Source organism: Podarcis liolepis (genome assembly GCF_965112155.1).
Source record: "Podarcis liolepis genome assembly, chromosome: 2".
NCBI classification, from domain to species: domain Eukaryota; kingdom Metazoa; phylum Chordata; class Lepidosauria; order Squamata; family Lacertidae; genus Podarcis; species Podarcis liolepis.
Genome location: NC_139555.1, coordinates 47,897,136 through 47,911,956, shown reverse-complemented (window position 1 = coordinate 47,911,956; position 14,821 = coordinate 47,897,136). Strand labels below are relative to the sequence as shown.

The window sequence follows — 14,821 nt, the reverse complement described above, 5'->3', positions numbered from 1 at the left end:
AAAACACCTTTATTCATTTATCATGTTAATGGCCAATCTATGGATAGCATTGCTTTTCTGTATACATAATCTAATCTGATACTATGGTAATCTATATCAACAAAGTTATCAGATGTCCACTTCAATGTACAGTGGTACCTCTGATTACAAACTTAATTCATTCCAGAGGTCCATTCGTAACCTGAAACAGTTCTTAACCTGAGGTACTTCTTTAGCAAATGGGGTCTCCTGCTGCTGCTGCACGATTTCTGTTCTCATCCTAGGGGAAAGTTCTTAACCTGAGGTTCTACTTCCGGGTTAGAATAGTCTGTAACCTGAAGTGTTTGTAACCCGAGGTGTTTATAACCCTAGGTACCACTGTACTGGGAATTGCAGAGACTGATTCTGATAATTAACTATATCCTAAAAGAAATTCCCACACTGGCAGGTAATTGAAAGTTGGTACACACATGCAGACTAGCATCAAGTGATTACTTATATGTGTGAATCAACCATTATAGATCTATCATGACAGACAGAACTTTCATACTGCTCTGTGACAACTGCTACACAGTATTTTATGCATTCTTTTCTGAGCAACCCTCTGAAAGCCACATACCACTACTGAAAGGTGAAATTTGCTTTTGTACAAGTCGGCTAGTTAGTTCTCCATCTCACGCTCTCTCTCTCTTGCTCGCTCTCTCTCTCTTTCTCTCTCTCACACACACACACACTTCTCGATCCTCTATCCAGTGCAGCAAGAGGCATTATCAGAGTTCATGGGTATATTCCAGACAGGCAAAATAAGTCAGCTGAAGAACAAAGCAGGGTCAATAGGGATGTTGCTGGCAAATGGTTATGGAGAGGGGAAAGAACAAAGGGTTAGGATAGAAGGCCTTGGGGATTTGCATTAAGCTTCCAAGCCTGAGATTCTTCATTCCTGGTCTACCATGATCAGAAAGCATCATGATTTGTAATGAAGAACATATAGTAGTCTATATAAAATAATGTATACAGCTGAGTTAACAGTCACCTCTAACATAAAACCAGAAAAATCCAATGCTGTTTTTTTGAGATACAAGAGGGTGTATTGTCCTTCCTCCTCCCCCCCTTTTTTTTAAAAAAAACCCATAATTTTATTTTTAGGGGGAAATGAAGACACTTCCCATTTTAGTAGTCTCATTGCTTTAGAACCAATCTAAAGGAGGAAATATTTGATTCAGTTTCCATTTAAAGGCAAACCTACTTAATTTGCAGTTTCAGAAACAATACTAAAGTACACCCATCCTTTGATATGAAGTTTGCGATGCAGTTATCCAACCAAGTAATATCTGCAAAAAAATACACATATGGGGGTGGGGGTGAGGCCCTGTGGGCCATTTGGCCTATGAGACTCTTTTGAGGAAACCATGGTTACCTGCCTTACATCAAATATCATACATGATGTCAAGTGTGGGTCAGCTAAGGGTTCAAAGGAACAATCTGAAGCTTAAAGTGGACTCCTGAGGTTCCTTTGCTGGAGCAAGGCATGCTTCCACTCACACACCAGCTGATGGATAGTAGGATCACACCTTGCTCAAGGTGCGGGGAGCAGCTTGCATTAAATTGGACCTGCTTTTCCTTCCCAGTACTACTCTCTGAAACAGTCCTGCAGCCACTTTCAATTTATCAAAACAGAAGCTGAGAGAAGCTTGCAAAGGACTTGGTTTGGGTGTGTGTACCAAATCAAGCAGCAGCATCCTCTCAGGTGGAGTGTGGGAGGGAAAGCTTCAACCTCCCCCCTCCACGCTGAGTGGGGATGGCTTGCTTTGGCTGTGTGGGCTTCAAAAGCAGCAGTTGGGAAAAGCTGGTCTTTGAAGAAGCCCTGTGCTCTTCAGCTGATGCAAAGAGAGATCCATCTAGCTCGATTCGGGTGTGTGAGAGGGACCCAGCACTGGCTGCAGTCATCATGTGTCTGTGGTGGCAATATATCTGTCTATAAGAAGGAAAACTACCTTGAAAGTCTGTCAGCTGGGATTTGACTCTCCTAGACTCATACCATGTCCTCACCGGTGCTGATGTGGTGAAAATAACAGGACAACAGTAGAAGATTGTGTAATGGCGTGTTTCATGGACAACAACATAGAAATAAGAACGTTAAGGCTGCAATCCTATACTACTTACCTAGGAGTAAGCCTCACTGAACTTAACAGAACTTACTTCTGAGTAGACATAAGAAGAACTCTGCTGGATCAGACTAATGGGTAATCTAGCACAGCATCCAGTTTTCAAAGTGGCCAAACAGATGCCTATACGAAACCCACATGGCTGACACAAGTGCAATGAAATTCTTCTGTTCAGGTTTCTAGTAACTAGTATTTAGAGGCAGGCTGCCGCTGATGCTGGATGTAGCATATAGACATCACTAACAGTGGCATATATGGGGTTACATTCTAACTTGGATTCAGTAAATGCAACCATATACTTTGTATTATTTCTTATCATTTTGGACCTCTTATAATTAATTATTACCATAAAAGGATAGGTAAACGAAGGAAGAAATGATTTTTTCAATGGGGCACCAGGTCACACATGCCTGGTCTTTTTGAAAGCTTCCAGAGGCCGTCTTGAGATATGACTGTTTAAATTGATTCCAATTTTGCACATCTCCACTGCTTGATAGCTAGTCCCGTGAAGAAAAATGTTACAACCACACAAGGTAAAATAATTAAAGGATCAGAGGCAGTCATGGCACTGAGCTTTGAGAGAAGATTTGCCAACTGTATCTTTCTCAATAATTTAACTGTACAATCTGGCCTTAGAGTACTAAGTGGCATATCCAGAATACACAACTATCAGACAAAAACTTATTCAGAGCCTTAGACAGAGGTGTAATATTCCTCTTACTGAACTATTAAACATTCACCTGTCCTGCTTACTAAGATACTGATATGAACTTGTTGTTGGAACTCTTTGAGGGTAACAAAAATGCACATATTTAAAAAAAACAAAAACAGAAGACACTAAAAACATTCACAAATTGGATGATTTCTACACTCTCAGCTGAGGTAAGATTCAAAACTAATCTGATTATATGTATATTATGAGCCACTAAGCATCTTTCTGCAGCAATTACGAAGCTTTCACACATAAAAGAGGGCATTTTCTTTAGCACTTGGCTAATCCATCAAGTGTTTAGCTTCAAAGGGAAAGTTTAAAAAAAAGAAAAAGAAAGAATGACTGAAGTGGGCTTATAAGGCAGTGATATTTCTTTTTTATTGAGCTACAGAGGATTATTTTCAACTCTTAAACATACTGAAACAACTTTGGAATATAATACAGTTTTTCTTTATTTCAATAGCCTCCCTTTCCCTTTCTTTTTGAACTTCTAGAACTTTGAGCAAAAGAGCAGAACTTTCGGATTTTAAAGAGTCTGCTTTGGGAGGTTTGTCAGTATTTCTGACATTGCATGGAGCACTTTAGCTGTTTGGGGAACATTTTAATTGGCAGCAACTTTTGACTGTTCACACAACTTTCAATATATGATGACCTGATCATTATTTTTAAAGAAAACTATCATTTTGATATACAACTTGTAAGTTAAAGAGAAAACCTTTTGGTAACTGGAAATGTGGGGCAACTAAAGTTAAACTGCTTAACTCTAGCTGAATTGTGCTCATAAATTGTAATAAAATGTAGTCTTTCTCACATACAAATACAGATACACACGCAAAAGCTACCTATTGGCTCTGAAGACTGAACAGTAAATGTGGGATTTATTTATCACGTGTATCTCAGCTCTTCCAAGAAATGAATAATTTTCATGGGATTATTCAATTTATCCCCTTCAAACCTGCAAGGCAGGTTGGCTGACAGATGGCAAACTGCTCTAGGCCACAAAGTGATATTAATGGTCATTTGAACTCAGGTGCTCTCTTGTCAGAGCCCCAGTTCACATGTACTGCTAAGCCAAAGCAGGGTTTATTGTGAATGAACAAATATATGGGGTGCCAGATAGAAGACTGCAGCTGCTTTGCTACATCTCTGCTCCTGCTGCTGTGGGCTAAGCCATGGTTTGGCTTCGAGTTGTGATTGCAGCCATATTTAACTCCAGACAAGCCATGAAGCATAGCCATGGTTTGTTCAATGACTTATGCTCATGGTTTGACTGGGGCAGATAAAACAGAAGCCTGGGTTTGGATGTAAGACTAAGCCAAACATGGCTCAGTTTACAGCAGCATGGCAGCAGCAGGACTGGAGAGGAACAAAGTGGCCATGATCTTCTCCCTGGGAACCCGTATATGCTTGTCCATGGTTTAGCTTTAGTCTAGACTGAACCAGAGTCTTCACCGATCCTACCTAGGCATTATGATTACTTAATGCACACCACCAAATTTCACAGAGCCTTAGAAGGAAGCTCCATTAAATAGGCTAGTCCAGAGCTTTCCAAACTGTGTGTTGTGACATGTCAGTGTGTCGGGGGCAATGTGTAACTGAAAAGGGGTTAGTTTAACCTCCAGTTTGCTAGTAAAACTGACTTACTGCAAATGATGCATGTCTAAAAAGTGTGTCACCAACATGAAAGTCACGGAAAGCTCTTCAGCACCATGCTCTAACCAAGTATTTACCGTATTTTTCGCCCTATAGGATGCACTTTTTCCCCTCAAAAATGATGGGGAAATGTGTGTGCGTCCTATGGGGGGAATGCAGGCTTTCGCTGAAGCCTGGAGAGCAAGAGGGGTCGGTGCACACTGACCCCTCTTGCTCTCCAGGCTTCAGGGGAGCCCCGTCGCCAGCCCCGTAAACTCGGGGGACAGCGGGAGGCGCAGCGCGCCTTTCCCGCTGTCCCCCGACTTGGCTAGAAGGCTGGTGGAGGGCTTTCCCCTCCTCCAGCCCCGCAAGCTCCCAGAGCAATGCCAAAGCTGCACGCAGCTTCCACATGGCTCTGGGTCCCATTCTGGGGGCTGGGGGAGGGGGAAGCTCCGCTTTCCCCTCCTCCAGCCCCGCAAGCTCCCAGAGCAATGCCAAAGCTGCACGCAGCTTCCACATGGCTCTGGGTCCCATTCTGGGGGCTGGGGGAGGGGGAAGCTCCGCTTTCCCCTCCTCCAGCCCCGCAAGCTCCCAGAGCAATGCCAAAGCTGCACGCAGCTTCGGCATCGCTCTGGGTCCCGTTCTGGGGGCTGGGTGAGGGGGAAGCTCCACTTTTCCCGCCCCCAGCCCCACAAGCTCCCAGAGTGATGCCAAAGCTGCCAAAGCCCGAGCTTCCCCAGCCCCGCGCCTGGGGGGGGGGATAAATTTTTTTCCTTTATTTCCCCCCCAAAAAAATCTAGGTGCGTCCTATGGGCCGGTGCGTCCTATAGGGCGAAAAATACGGTATGTCACTCCTCTAACTGAAGCGCTTGCTGGGCTTATGTTGGCCAAAGCACATGCCTGGCTCCTCCCATTTTTTTCATATTTTGGAAGTGTGTACCCCTGCATTATTCTATAGTGAAGGGATTTTGCAGCTAGGCTTGATGGTATCATGGACAGGAACACGTAGCAAGAAGGTACCAGGCCCCACCCTCAACAAAGGGTAATGACAGGTGTGGTAACAGGGGCAGTGACCCATGCCATGATTTGAAGACTCAAACATCCCTGGGAAATGCATTTCTGATGAATATGATGAAAAACATTTATCTATTATAAATATGATGACAATTTTTCTGATAGAACAGAAATGTACCGATGTAGTATTCAAGGGGTCCTGGTCCCTTTCCCTCTTTTTCTCACATCTTTTCATGAAAAAAGTGTGAGAATCAGGCAAAGAAGCAGACTGAACAATAGCCAGTTGTTTGCAGATCGTTAGCAAAGAGATGGGAAAGTTAGAAAGGGGGGGGGGGACTGGCTAACTCCCCACTGAGAACTATCAGTTTCAGCTTCCATAGCCTTAACTGCTGGGAACATTAAGGCGAGAGAGGAAGAAATATGGAGGCTACTGATACTTAAAGGTTGTGAAAATAAGTAACAATCAAAGCCAGACAGTAAAGGAACTAGAGGCACAGAGAAAATTCAACAAGAGGTAGAACAAACAAGGAATTAACTGGCCTGAAAAAAGGTGAACACCAGGAGTCTCAGGAAGAAACGACCACTTTCTGCGAGGCAAAATTAAAAACTGGGGAAGGAAGGGGCAGGGAGGAACCAAGACAGCAGCTTCCTGTTTGTATTATTTATTTCTTTATGCAAACTTGCAATGTTGACTATTGAACGTCAGGCAGCGCCAAACCTAAACCCAATCTGGCCGCAGCTTTTACGGGGGGTTTATGTCTGCTTGACACTGGAGAACTGGAGGAGACATTTATTTTCAAACTACAGGTTTTAATTTTTTATGATAATGTTGATTATTCTTCCTGTTTTATTGTTATTTTGCCTGCTTCTCATCAATAGGCAAAAGGACATAAATGCTAGGTTTCTTAACAGCTTGTTGCTCCATTTGTAACTAAGAATTTAAAAGTAAATTCAATTTGTAATTATGGTCTGAATAAACTGTACTTTTAATATACCACATATGATGATTTAATTGCAAACCCAGTTATACATATTACATTTTATTCCTAAAGTAACAAAGGGACTTTTGATCTGTAAAGAAGAAATGTATTGCATATTTTTCAATCCCCCCCCCCCCAAATATCTATTTCCCCTTGAATTTCCCTATGCCACACGACTTCAAAATTTTTGGAAATTTTACTTCTCAGCTCTCTCAGTAAAGCTTGAATACAATAATTGTGACTTTTCAGTTTACTGTACTTTGGTAATCTTGACTCTCAAGTTTTGTATACTGTCTTGAAGACTTTTAGAAGGTAGACTATATATATGCAGCCTGAGATATAATTTGCTTTCTTTTAAGCTCTGCACAGTGATCTCAGGATAGAAGTCTGTGCAGAAAGAATTCTAAATAGAGAAGAATATCCTAAAGCAGGCTTTAAAGCCTTTTTATTTCAATCAGTCTTTGGTTTAAATTATCCGCTGGATTTGGAAACAGTTATTGCTCTCTTTTTAAATTGTAACATTCATTTATTGGTCTGCATTAGGAATTTCTTTGTGCTGCTGTTTTAGTTTTTAAACATTTTGATATTGGTTTAAAATATTTTTATGCTCCTGACAGTGTGTTGTGCATATAGATAGATACACAGAAAGATAGATAGAGAGATAGAAGGCTGTATTTGATATTATAACATCTTGTTTTCCTGCAGCGCAGACCTCTATATATTTTACTGCATTCAATGAAATATTCATCCATGTAAGTGTGTTTGTATTAATAAGGTACATTTAATTAACTACATTTCTGAGATCAAACTATTAACTCTTTTACTATTGCCTCACTTTTATTGTAGCCTACTTATATAAGCATGCATCCTTAAGTATATAGTAAAAGATAGCAGCCTTTAGCTTAAAATTATCATGGTAAGCCAAAACCTTAATTTGCATGTTCACTCAGATATGCACAAAATATAAAGTTGGTTCTTGTAGGTTGCACGAAGTGAGAAATGTTCACTGTTGACATCAATTCTGTTGGCAAAGAGTTTTCTGCATATTTTAAAATAATACATTTTCCCCCCTTCAAGAGATAACACTTTCTGACTTGTAGCATTGCTAAAATGTGCAGTTCCACCCAGGCCAAAAAATACTGTCTTGAATAAGTTTATGTTAAGTTTAAAGGGTGGGAGAGCAGTCTGTTTGTGAGGCTATGTGTAGAGGTTATGCTGCTGAGATTACAAATATAAAACCAGCTTCTCTAATATATTTTTTAGGTGTCAGGTATCCAACATGACTGGCTATGAAAGTGCCAAGATGCTCACCTCAGGCTTTCAATTAATTTATCTCTAAGTGTGTTATCATTCTATTTCTGAACTAAAAAGACCTTACTGGAAGCATTTTCTCAGAGTGCTATGACTTCATCTGCATACCTATTTGCATATGCATATCCATCAGTCATAAGAGAGAGTGCCACACACAGTAGGTATGGTAAAGCACCCCATTGATAGAGAGAATGAACATTTATCTTGAGATCATAAATATGCATTCTGAAAGTTTTCATCCCAGTGTGTGGGTAATAGACTAGATGTGGATAAAACTAGGTAAATTCAATCCTCGCAGGCCCATATGTCCTTCATGACTAAAAGATGCTCAGTTTAGAACGAAAGGCAAAGGTAAATGTAGTCTGCTCTCTAGAGAACACTATGTAAACAATGTTTCTCATGCAGCTAAAAACATTGCCAGATTGTCAAGACAGAAAATGCAAACAACGAATTCCTCACAGGTATGCAACAAAAAACGGCAAAGCAGCTGAAAACCATCACCACACGATTCCATTGTGTACTTGGAATCGGGGTGAACAGGAAGCTCTGATCAGAAAATTATCCACAATAATGGAAGCACATGAGATAACTTCATTTGTAGAATCATTTAATTTTTCCTACGTTTGGCAACTATGTCTGGAAGGTAACCCTTCCAGTACAAAGAAGAAGAAGCAAGCACTGAGTTATTGAGAGACATTCTTATTAGCATCTATTGAGTTAGTCACCATTGCTAATAAGAAAGCTAGGATTAGTAAATAGCAACTGAAGTTTGTATTTCACAGTGCAAAATTGAAAATGAATGTCAGTTTTGTCTGTCCCTCTGCACATCAGGACACTCTCTTCATGGAAGGAACTTTTTTTATTTACTCAAGCAACCATATGTGAGCATTTTTGCAAATTTCTGACCCCAGTTAACAGAAAGTTAACCCAGTTCACTGCCTGGTTAACATTCAGCTTCTTCTTTTGTGGCTCCCCCCCCCCCCCCGCATCTCAAAAACTAAGGGGCTTTTAATAGCTCACAGCAGAGACCCCCTTTGTCTCTGGGCCCACATGTTTGGCTCACTAGGTGCTTCTTCTCTCTCTACAAACTTTGCTGTAGGCTCATTGCTGTCAGAGCTTCTCCACAGGCTCTACAACTAACGGCTGGTGCTGTGAGCAGCATCTTATTCCATCTTACCCACTATCCTAACCCTCCAATGGTTATACGAATACATTAAATGTTTCTGGCACCAGGTTCTTTAATACCTAGAACAAGGATTTTGTATTTGATTCGATAATTCTTCTCTTACATTATTTGGTAAGCAAAGATAATATTCTGCTTCCATGTCTGAATAGGTCAGCACTCCATTTTAGTTACAGAAAGGCCGCTGATTGACCACTCAATGTCAGTTCCATACTGTAGAGCCAGGCACATACATACCGTACTTTCACAGCGTAGGCACATATATTAAACATTAAGAATAAGGCAGGAAATGTGCTTATTTTAAGATAAAGGAGTTTAAATTTATCTTCATTTAGAAATTCTACCATGCCACAAAATCTGGTTTCCAAACATCACATGACTAAAAAAATAGTATCATGCACCTGTTAGTAGGACATGAGACAATACTAACACAATAATAGGTATACAGAATTTCACAGAGATATAAGTAAGAGCTAATTAGACTAAAATAAATATTAGGGGGGAAAGCTTGAAGAGAAGCTGTTATAGAAAAAGTGTTCAATGGAAACATCCCCTAAACTGAGGCTATGCTGCCAATGCTATTTTGATTTACCCTTCTTTTCCATCAGAAATTACTAATTACACTGAAATGAACAATTACATAATTGCCTGTTTTGTATTTCTTGGACTGTTAACATTTCTGTGACAGCTTAGCATCTTCAAGCTCCTGAGCAGAGACATTCTTTTCCTGACAATCTCAGCTCCACCTTATACAGCACACATTCATATTAGCAACATTGAATGGCCCAGGTAATCAGTACATGTCTAGCAGCTCCAAACACCATGACCAATATAATTGTCAATACACTCTAGGCCAGCTGTTGGAGACTGGTTGACTCCTACTGTATATCTAATACTGTGCATTGTATAGACGTGAACTGGGTTAATCTGTCCTCTAACAATGATCTACACCTACACATATCCATTGAAATAACTGCAGGATCAATACAGGGTGCCCAGCTTGCTCAGCCTCAGTTGGTGCATGAACATCCTTTTCCAGACATACTTCCTGAATCTCTGGCTTGTTTATTGCTCCCACAAACTGTTCTATAAGGAACACACATCTGCATATTTTGTATAACATTGCCCGTTATAATTTTCTGCCTGTGGCTTTGCATAAGCAGTACCCCACAAACCTCTCATTGTGTACTGCTTCTGGTAGAAAGAAGGGAAATCCATGTGCTGTGTGGGTGGGGGTGCTTTTGGGGTATGGGTTTCATCAAACTGTTATTAGTTGGCAGGGGTAGCCTGACTGCTGAGACCCTTCTAAGCCCTAGATCCAGCAAGTGTGAAAATCTAATCAAGAATTCAAATTCCTTGAATAGTCAAACTAGTTTCCTGGTAAGGTAATGGGCCATTAAGGAAGCTCTGTGCTAGATAGCAAATCAGTGGGGCTTCCTGCATCAACTGGCTGGTAGTTAGAAAGACAAAGGCGAGAGTTGAGAGATGAGTGATGTGAGTTACAAGCTGGAAGCAGCAGGCTGGAAAAGCAGACTCAGAGCAAGACTTGATATTCCATTTGAATCCAAGGCTGCAGCTATATGGGAAGAAAGGCCCTCTTGGGGTGTTAATGCTATGGACCCAGGCTCAAGTTGTATATATGTGTAAATAAACTATATATCATAAAGACACCGCAGTCTTTCCCTCATTCCGAAGGAAACACAAACTTTGAGTCAACGCCTGCAATCTTGCACTACTCAGAGATTGGGATGGCGTGCAACAATATTGTTTCTTTTTTATTACTAGACTGTGCTGCACGTTATTGCTGTAAATACCTTAGAAGGAGCACACACACACAATGAGAAGCAAGGAGCCAGGTTCCAGTGTGGTCTCTATCTTAGCCACCCTGCCTTCCTCCTTCCTGTCTGCATCCCTTGCCCATTTGCCACTTGCATGCAGGTGTCTGGGATGCTGGGGAAAGCAGAGGCCATGCACACACTGAAGCAAGGGTGGCAGCCTAGCTTGGTCTGTCTGAGCAGCTTGAATATCAGCTCTGGCTCATTTGCTGCCCAGGGGTACCAACTTGAATAAGATATTGTGGGGCCCCAGGTAAGCTCCACCCCTCATAATCAGTCACATGACACAGTGCACGCACACCCTTTGAATGGCAATCCTGATCAACTTTGTGGCGCCCGGCCCCCTCAAATATTTTATTGTAGGGGCCAAAGCCCCCACAACCCCTAGGAGTTGGCTCCTAATGGGAGGGAAGGAATAGGAGAAAAAGAAATAAGGAAAGCTTTTTCAAGTTGAAGGAGTAGATAGAAAAGAGGGCTTTGGGTTTGTTCCTTTGCCAAAGTGTGTGTGGTTTGCAAGCTGGGGAGGAGGTATGTCTCTTCCTCGAACAATCCCTCTCAGTAATGAACAAGTAAGCAAGCACTAAACCTCATGCCCCAGAACTACTAGTTATCTTACAAACAGACTAAGGAAAATCCATCCTGCAATCGTTACTGACTAACACACATACTGACTAACAACTCAGTCTCAAGCACTCCTACTCAGAAGTAAGCCCCATTAAGTGCAAAGGGACTTGTAAATTCACCCAATGTAAATTCACCCAGAAATTAACAGCATCAACAACACGAAAGATATGAGGTAAGTAGGGTTGGTGTTGTGTGGAGGGGGAGGGGGAGGGGTCAATAGCACAGATGAGAAGTTAAGAGACGGGGAAATGAGAAGACCTCAACACTAAATTAGAAAACCTTTTCATGTTACCATTGGTTAGTGAAAAAATAGATTTTAGATTCAGATAAGCCAACATATTATCCAGTCAGTAGAAACACCATCATCATCATTAGAATTTGTTAGTCACTTTATCTTGCCCAAGGCAACCCAAAACAACTTGCAAGTTGCAACCAAACATCATGTCGAGTGACCTACAAGTCAACTTTAGACATGTTGTGGATGAGCCCTGAATCAACCAACAAGTATTTCAGCCAACAACCTTCTGTTTGAACATGTAGGGGAAAAGGTACAGAACACCGTAACTTTTGCAGATGAAACATTCCCCTTTGCGGTCTGTAGTAGAAGATGCACTGAGGGCCAAACTTATATGTTTAAGCAAGCATTCTTTTGCTGGTTGTTTTTGTTTTGGAGAAATAGCAGCTGTCTCCTAAAGTGCTGCTTTCTGCAAACCTGTACAAGGCTCCAATCCAGATACTCTCTTTCCCTGCTCCGAAGTAATGTGGCCAGGTTGATTGAAGCATGTGACAATGTCATGTATACTTGGGTCTTGAATCAGGAGATAACTCACTAAGGTTCTGCCCTATAGTTAAAGCAGTTGTACCCATGTATCATACTGAATTACAAGCTTAAATATGGGAAGACTTCAAAATATATCACTGTTTTGAAATACTGATCAACCAGGGTTAGCCAAGTTGGATAAAAATCTTAAAATAAAGAACAAGCCCAATAATATTCTGTAATAGGAACAGAAATTAAGATTGGCCAATATTTTATATGAGCCTATGAAGCACTTAAAAAAACAAAGCTTTACTTGCTTTTAAAAGCAGGATGATAAATAAGTATACCGTTTTGCTGAAAAAGAATGAGAAATAGCTAGTGGAATTCTGATTGTCTTGCAGTATCACTATAAACTTAATGAACCATCTTTAGTTGAATGTTTCAGAATTGGGTCAAAACTAAAAAGACCGGAGATGGTACTGCAACATATATAAGGAGAAGCTGAAATCCTCAGAAGGATTACTCTGAAATAGTTTCCTTGAGAAGGCAGCCTGCAGCTTCTAAACTGCATTGCAAGAAGGAGACAAAGCACAGCACAGAGAGCATTTCTACTGCATGGAAGTCAATAAAAAGAACTCAACCCAAACTTGTAAAGCACCTTTGTTTTCAGTGGCAGAGGGTTAAGTAATTGCTTAACTCTCCACTGAAATGAATGACACATAAGGGTACTTTGGCTAGATTGTATCCCATAATTCCCTCTGTTTTCAATGTTCAGGCTGTTAGGCCTCTCACATATGCAGCCAAAACAGGACCCCCACCCCCCACATACAGAACTGAAAACCAGGTGGGAGCAGCAATGAAATGGAGCATTGAGGGAATTTGCAGGGGCCCCTTGATTTAACAGGAATATATATTGTCTTCATAATTGCAAAATAAGTGCACTATCCTACCATTGCTAATCTAGTCACACAAAATTCCACCTCATTACAATTACAGTAAGCAAAGCAGCATGAGCAAGAAAAGCAGCAATGGAATCATGGTCCATAAGTATGTGAATACAAGGAAATATACTTCCACTTTTCACCTGGTTTTGTCTTTCTTTCATAATTATTTTACTTGGACTTAATACTCTTGTTTATGCATTATAGTTTTACTGAAAAATAAGTATAATATTGTTCTATGTACCTCAATTCCTAAGTAGCAAGAGACTTCAGGAGTTCCAGTTCTTACCCAGGTTTCGGTTTCCTTTGAATGAATGGATTTATTTACGCACACATATACAGTGGTACCTTGGGTTACGAACTTAATTCGCTCCGGAGGTCCGTTCTTAACCCGAAACTGCTCTTAACCTGAGGTACCACTTTAGCTAATGGGGCCTCCTGCTGCCGCCGTGCAATTTCTGTTCTCATCTTGGGGCAAAGTTCACAACCCGAGCTACTACTTCTGGGTTAGCTGAGTTTGTAACCTGAAGTGTTTGTAACCCGAGGTACCACTGTATATAATCTGAGCACAAAATGGTAGGACGCACAGCATTAATACTTGAATAGGTCTTTCTTCCCCAATAGGATTTGGGGGGGGGGAGGGGGGTGTGTTCCAAAGCCATAGCTTTGAATTCAGCACAGAGAGCAAGACAAGCCTCTGTGTCTTCCCACCTCCAGCACCCTAGACAAATGCTAGCTCTTGCACTATTGTTCTCCTGCCTACAAGATGATGTGTACCTACCCCTCCTGAAAGGGCATCACCAGACAATTGTTGTCATGCCAACACATCTGTACTTGACCAACTCTTTAAATACTGTGCTTACAGGTCTGGCTAGGACCATTAACTAAACAAGAAAACTGGTTTGGCCACTTCAGCAGTCCCTACTACTACAAACTCCCATATTACAGATACAAAATAAGAGACTTGGTTGGGATCCAAATACAACATTCACGCCCCCATCTCAATGCTACAACAATATAATCTCTTATATAATTGCACTAACTTTTGTGTCCATTCTTCAGTATTTGGCTGCACAGCAAGTCTTAGGATTAGGCTGGAAACCTCTGAGTGCACATGGATAATCTTAATATTAATATAGTATTCCTGATGGCTGATATGTTCAGTATTCAGAATAATACAAAGAGTCTCAGTAGGCTTCTGCCTGGAGATGTACAAAAACAATAACTTCCTTTCCTCTCCCAAGTTCTATTTTCCACCACTTCAAGAACTGAGGAATTTAATAGCCACAGCGATTTACATTGCTCAGCTCAACAGACAATGTGGGAATCAAACTACTGTTCTAAAGATCAGCAAGCTCCTCAGGCTAGCCTCAAGCATGTTGGGACAATACATCTGTTAATTTATTTCCTGAACATGGTGCTGGTACTACATTCACAGCAGAAAACAGGAACCCCAAACCCCACCTGCACATAAACTTAGAAACAAATAATATTTCATTTCTCAAGATGCCAAAGAAACATACAACTAATTTTGCTGCGAATCACCCATACGTATGCCTATTAATGCAATAAATAACAAAAATACCTCCATTATTGCTACTGATGATAATAACATGAATAAAACTGAAACTAGTTTGTAGTGGCTTATTTTTCAGAAATAGTTTGATATCTGGTGGGGCCAGCCC

At 41.0% G+C, this 14,821-nt stretch overlaps 1 protein-coding gene across 23 annotated transcripts in view; it reads right to left on the bottom strand.

Annotated features, from left to right (window-relative positions):
- Positions 1–14,821, bottom strand: part of TENM2 (teneurin transmembrane protein 2) — a 795,537-nt gene that overhangs the window by 321,269 nt on the left and 459,447 nt on the right. The gene's annotated exons all lie outside the window — the stretch shown is intronic.